Source organism: Triticum aestivum, chromosome 5B (genome assembly GCF_018294505.1).
Source record: "Triticum aestivum cultivar Chinese Spring chromosome 5B, IWGSC CS RefSeq v2.1, whole genome shotgun sequence".
NCBI lineage: Eukaryota > Viridiplantae > Streptophyta > Magnoliopsida > Poales > Poaceae > Triticum > Triticum aestivum.
In genome coordinates this window covers 208,311,144-208,317,639 of record NC_057807.1, presented here as the reverse complement: position 1 = coordinate 208,317,639, position 6,496 = coordinate 208,311,144, and positions in this window count along the sequence as shown.

Here is a 6,496-nt window from a genome sequence, read left to right as displayed (position 1 = left end):
GGTCGCCGGAGTAGCGCGCCGCGCCGCCGCCCGTTTCCCACTCCGGCCGGTCCGCCCCTCGCCCTGCTCGCCGGCTGCCGCCTCCCCGCGCTGTCCCACGTCGGGATCCGGCCGGATCCGGCGAGATCCGGCATGGATCTGCCCTTCTCCGTCCATCCCCACCAACTCCGGCGACCTCCGTGGCGGTCCTCGAAATCCGTGCGGACCGAAGGTTGACCCCGTATTCCTTCTAAGTCCCGAAGTTTTTGACATTATCATGCCATGTTCATCGCGTCATATCTCCATGCATACTGCTCCGTTTCGTGCGTGTGATATGTCATATATTTCGCCTCGACGAGTACATCATTTCATTCCATTGTATCATGTTCATTTGAGGTCATCGTGATGCCCGAAATGCTGTTGGGAGAGTGCATGTTGATGTTAATCTACTGAAACTGTTATAACTTGCTCATTTGTCATTTTTGCCATGTTTGATGTGTGCATCCTATGAGGTTGATGTCTACATATGCTTTGATCTATGCCATGCCATCTTTCCACTGGTGCTACCCATGTATTTTTGTGAGTTGTGTGCTGAGTGCATCAAGCTTGTTAAGGAGGGTACTTGCTGTTGCTGTTTTGCTAGGCAGATTCTGTTATTTTGTGATGCCATGTAAACATGTTGCTACTAATCATTCTACGCATAATCTGGAGATGTTCTATAAACATGTTTTGATCTACATGGCATCCTCTAACCATCCATGCCTCTGGTTGCATTTATAGCTTGCTGTAGATTGTTCATATCTTGCTCCAAATTTGCTTGATAATGTTGCTATCAGCCTGTTAACATTAAGTTCACTAGTTCCCATGTGCTTTTCTAGTGTTCCATGCACCCTATGACCTTGCTCTTGCCATGCTTAGCTTCACAAACATGCCTTCTTACTGTTGGTTGCCTTGCCATGCCATGTATTGCTCTGTAGTGAGTGGTACAAGCTCACCAACATGCCTACTTATCGTTGTTCCTGCCATGTTGGAATCTGTAATATAACTTGCCATGTTTACGTGGGTGCCATCATATCTTCTGATCCTTTTTGGCTGATGGTAAGTAAGGGTATTATGATCTATGAAATTAGTAGATTCATGACATGCCTTTGTTTGCCTTGATATGTTCCTGTAACATGTTGTTTGATAGCTCTAAACATTGCAACCTGATGTTATTTCTGCTAAAGTCTGAAACTGTTATTATTTGCAAACTTTCCATGTCCTTTTGAGCATGTTCTAGTTGTTTCTGGAGTTAGCTCAGTGTTCATGTTTTGTTATGCTTTACCAGTACATCATGCTAATGTCTTATGTTTTCTTGTTGGGGTGTTCTAGCATATTATTTTGATGCTTGCAATATGCCCAGTTGCTGTTTTGGACAGATTGTTGCTATAACTTGTATACTGTGTGTGTTGCACCGTTGCTCCGTTTTGAGTGTGCTCTATATGAAACTTGCTTGATTTTGCATGAAGTTTCATATTATCATGTTGCATCCTTGTTTTGAGGTGTTTTCTTGATGTTTGTATGCATTTTGTATCAATGCCATGTTTAACTTGTTTTGCTCATATCTTCTAGGCCGTAGCTCCAAATCTAATGAACTTTATATGTTACTTGACTAGAATTTCGTGTTGATCATCTTGGTGCATCTTAACTTGCTGTTTAACAACTTGAACATAAGGTTTATTCAGATCTGGACCAATTTCGAAATTTGCATATGAGGACTTACCGGATTTGCTATATGTTGTTTCCGGCCTCATTTAAACTTGCTTTGATGTGTTGCTCTTGTTTGCATCGTCTCTTGCCATGAGTAGCTTCATGTAGCTTGGTCATGCATCATGCTTGTTGTGCATCATGTCTTGTCTATGTGTGGTGTTTTACCATGTTGTGTGCTTCTTCTCGATAGTTCCCGTTTCGTTGCGATCGTGAGGATTCGTTCGTCTCCGCTTGGTTCGTCTTCGTGGCTTCATCTTCTTCTTGGACTCGTTCTTCTTCCTTGCGGGATTTCAGGCAAGATGACCGCTACCCTGGATCTCACTACTATCATTGCTATGCTAGTTGCTTCGTTCTATCGCTTTGCTGCGCTACCTATCATTTGCTCTTCAAGCCTCCCAAATTGCCATGAACCTCTAACCTTTGACACCCTTCCTAGCGAACCATTGCTTGGCTATGTTACCGCTTTGCTCAATCCCTCTTATAGCGTTGCTAGTTGCAGGTGAAGTTGAAGATTGCTCCATGGCGGACAGGATTTTGGTTGGGATATCACAATATCTCTTATATTATTAATGCATCTATATACTTGGTAAAGGGTGGAAGGCTCGGCCTTATGCCTGGTGTTTTGTTCCACTCTTGCCGCCCTAGTTTCTGTCATACCGGTGTTATGTTCCCGGATTTTGCGTTCCTTACGCGGTCGGGTGATTTATGGGACCCCCTTGACAGTTCGGTTTTTTATAAAACTTGTCCAGCAAGGCCCAACCTTGGTTTTACAATTTGCTTCACCACAACCTATACCTTTCCCTTGGGTCGGCCAACCTGAGGGTCATCTTTATTTTAGCCCTTCCCGGGCCAATGCTTGTCTAAGTGTTGGTCCGAACCGAGCGATGTCCGGCGCCCCCTGGGCAACCAAGGTCTATGCCAACCCGATGTCTTGCTCATCCGGTGTGCCCTGAGAATGAGATATGTGCAGCTCCTTTCGGGATTTGTCGGCACAGCGCGAGGCTTTGCTGGTCTTGTTTTACTATTGTCGAAATGTCTTGTAAACCGGGATTCTGAGACTGATCGGGTCTTCCTGGGAGAAGGTATATCCTTCGTTGATCGCGAGAGCTTATCATGGGCTAAGTTGGGACACCCCTGCAGGGTATAAACTTTCGAGAGCCGTGCCCGCGGTTATGTGGCAGATGGGAATTTGTTAATGTCCGGTTGTAGATAACTTGACACCAGATCCGAATTAAAATGCATCAACCGCGTGTGTAGCCGTGATGGTCTCTTCTCGGCGGAGTCCGGGAAGTGAACACGGTCTTTGGGTTATGTTTGACGTAAGTAGGAGTTCAGGATCACCTCTTGATCATTACTAGTTGACGATTGTTCCGCTTGTTCCCTTCTCGCTCTTATTTGCGTATGTTAGCCACCATACTTGCTTAGTCGCTGCTGCAACCTCACCACTTTACCCCTTCCTTTCCCATTAAGCTTTGCTAGTCTTGATACCCATGGTAATGGGATTGCTGAGTCCTCGTGGCTCACAGATTACTACAACAACAGTTGCAGGTGCAGGTTATGCGATGATCATGACGTGAGAGCGATGTTTGCTTGTCTTGGAGTTCTTCTTCTGCTTCTTATTCGATCAGGGGATAGGTTCCAGGTCGGCAGCCTGGACTAGCAGGGTGGATGTCGTTTGAGTTTCTGTTTGTGTTTCATCCGTAGTCGGATGGTGCTCTTTGCTAAGATGATGTTGTATTCATGTGGCATTGTTTGCCTCTTGTATGTATCCCCATCTATTATGTAATGTTGATGTAATGATATCCACCTTGCAAAAGCGTTTCAATATGCGGTTCTATCCTTGGTGGGACCTTCGAGTCTCTTTAGGATAGTATCGCATATTGGGCGTGACAAGTTGGTATCAGAGCCTCGACCGACCCTAGGAGCCCCCTTGATTGATCATGTAGTTTGGCCGTTGTTGAGTCTAGAAGAAAACTATTTTTGGAGTCTAGTAATATCGGAGAGTAGGGATTCTTTTTACTCCTCAGCCTCTTCGTCGCTCTGGTGAGGATTCTTGACGTAGGTGTTTTGAATTACTCCTCTTCCCCTTCAAATTTTCTTTAGGATCACGTAGTTGGTTTTCCGGTCGTTGGTTCTCAGCTCTTTTTATCCGGTGCATTTCTCGTCAAGTTGACTCGAGCCTCTTCATCTTTGAGTTCAATCCTCAGTTGTTTTTTTCCCACCCGCCCTTCCTTTTTCTTCTCGGAACCGGAATCTGTAATCGGGTATCCATCCTACTCGTGCGAAGTCTTTGCTTTCTTTCCTCAATGATTTTCAACCAGTGTTTTCTCTTCAAGATATTCGTCGGTTTCCCCTTCCAAGTTTCCTTTGTTTTTCCCGCCCTACCACCCTCTTCTTCCCAGAGTTTGAGTATCTTTCGACCATCTATTTCATTCGCATGGAGCCTCTTCAGTCTTCCCTCAATTATTTCAACCGGTGATTTCTCGTCTCGTTTGACATTCTTCATCTCTTATTCTTCTCTGGTGGATTCAATTCCAATTTTTGATGTTGATTATATTCTTTTACTCGGCTCAAGTGTTTTCCCTGCTCATTCGCCTCTCGCCAGTTTATCCTTCCGGAGTGCTCAAGATATCTCATGAGATTCCTCTGTGTTCCAATTAATTTGAGGTTGTCCCCTCATTCTAATATTTCAATTGTTCCGGTGCATGATCTATCTGTTCAACAATTCTTTCCAATGGTGTTGTCTCTTCAGTGGGACCTAACCCACAGGTCTTTTCCCAGGATCTTACCTGACTCTTCTAATTCCCCTGGAGTTATTCTCAATTCTTTTCAAGTGTGACGTAAGAATGGATTCCATCAGTCAGAGGGCGCCTTTCCAAGTTCGATTTCAAATCATTTCATTGTTGGCTCAATCTTTTCGGTTTTCATTCTACCGGAGTATCTCAGTAATTTTGGTGGTGTTTCCGTCGTCATTTGAAGACCGAAGAAGAGTTTTTCCTCTAAATCTTGCCCGTTCTCCCGGAGATTCGCGGTGCTAGCTCAATGTTATCCTATCAAATTGTTTCAAGTCATACAAATTCTTTTCATCCATCCGGAGCATTTCAGGAGTTGCTTTCTCTCTCGATCATCCGGAGGCCATCTTTTCAGAAGATTTCTTCATTCTAAGTTTTTGAATTTGTTCTCCAATTATTCTACGTTTGTGCCCCTTCGGTTGTCTCTATATTCTTCCGGTGCTTCGTTCAAGTATTCATAATCAGCTCATGATCTCTTTATTCTTTTGCATCTAAATTCCCTCTACCATATTTGTTCTTCTAATTCTTCTCATTGATTCATTCTCTTTCATCAGTCATTTTTGAATTCTTACGGTGGTTCGTTCAAGATTCTTTTCCTTGATTATCGTTTTTATTCATTCATTCTTTCTATCCTACCGGTGCTTCATGAAGACCTTCTAAAGTTGTGATATGTCACTTCTAAATTCTTTTTCAAGAAGAATAAGTAGTACGCAAAATCCATTGCTTGTCGTCAATTTAATTTGATGAAGGATAAGCATACAATAAATCTTATTCTTATTTCATTCAAGTGATTAATCCCTTTCTTCGGAGTTTATTCTTGTTGAATAAATTCTAGTTCCAAGTATTTTCATCTTTTCTTTTCCGGAGTTCAAACTTCCTCGGCCATGTCGTCGGAACCTCCATCTAAATCATCGCAAGGCTCATCTTATTCTTTCATCCTTTATTCTATCTCATCATCCTTTTGTCACCGGAGTTCTTCAGGGTGGTTCTTCATGTTTTAATTCATTCTTCAAGAGTTTATCAAGTATCATTCCATCCTCTCAAGTTCATGTTCTATTCTTTCCATGTTCAGCCGGAGTGCTACCTAAATCCTTTCAGTCTTATTCGTTTCTTTTCTCATTCTAACCACTCCGGTTAGAACGAGTGGTTTCATAGTTTATCTGATTCCGTGAGTTTTCGATTCTCGTCATTCTCATTATTCCTCTCTTCTTCTCGAGTGTTCTCGATTCTTTGCTGCTTCTCTTGAGTTCTTGCTTCACCTCATCCTTTTTCCCTTCCATCTCGGTCATAAGATCTCGGGACGAGATCTCTTGTTAGTGGAGGAGTGTTGTAACGCCCCAGATTCAATGCGCCAGGTGTTTGGCAGTTATTCGCCGTCGTTGCCATGTCATTTGCTTGCGTGTTGTACTTTGCCATGTCATCATATGCATTTCATATCATGTCATCATGTGCATTTCATTTTGTATACGTGTTCGTCTCATGCATCCGAGCATTTTCCCCGTTGTCCGTTTTGCAATCCGGCACTCCTATGTCATCCGACATTCCCCTTTGGTCTTTCGTTGTGAGTGGGTGTTAAACTTTCTCGGAATGGCCCGAGGTTTGCCAAGCGGCTTTGGTGTAGCACCGGTAGACCGCCTGTCAAGTTTCGTGCCATTTGGAGGTCGTTTGATACTCCAACGGTTAACCGGGTAACCGTTAAAGCCCTCTTTTGTTGCAGCCCAACACCCCTTCCAAAGTGGCCCAAAACCCATCCAAACCCCCTCCATGCTCTTGCTCATTCGATCACGATCGCGTGGCCGAAAACCGCACCTCATTTGGAGCTTCCTAGCTCTTCCTACCTATAAATATGTGACCTCCCCCGAAATTCCCGCAGTCCAAACCCTAGCCTTCTTCCTCTCGCGCCGCCGGACATTTCCCCCGCCACCGACGGACATGTCCGCTTCGCCGCCCGGCGAATCCGGCACCGCCACGTGGCG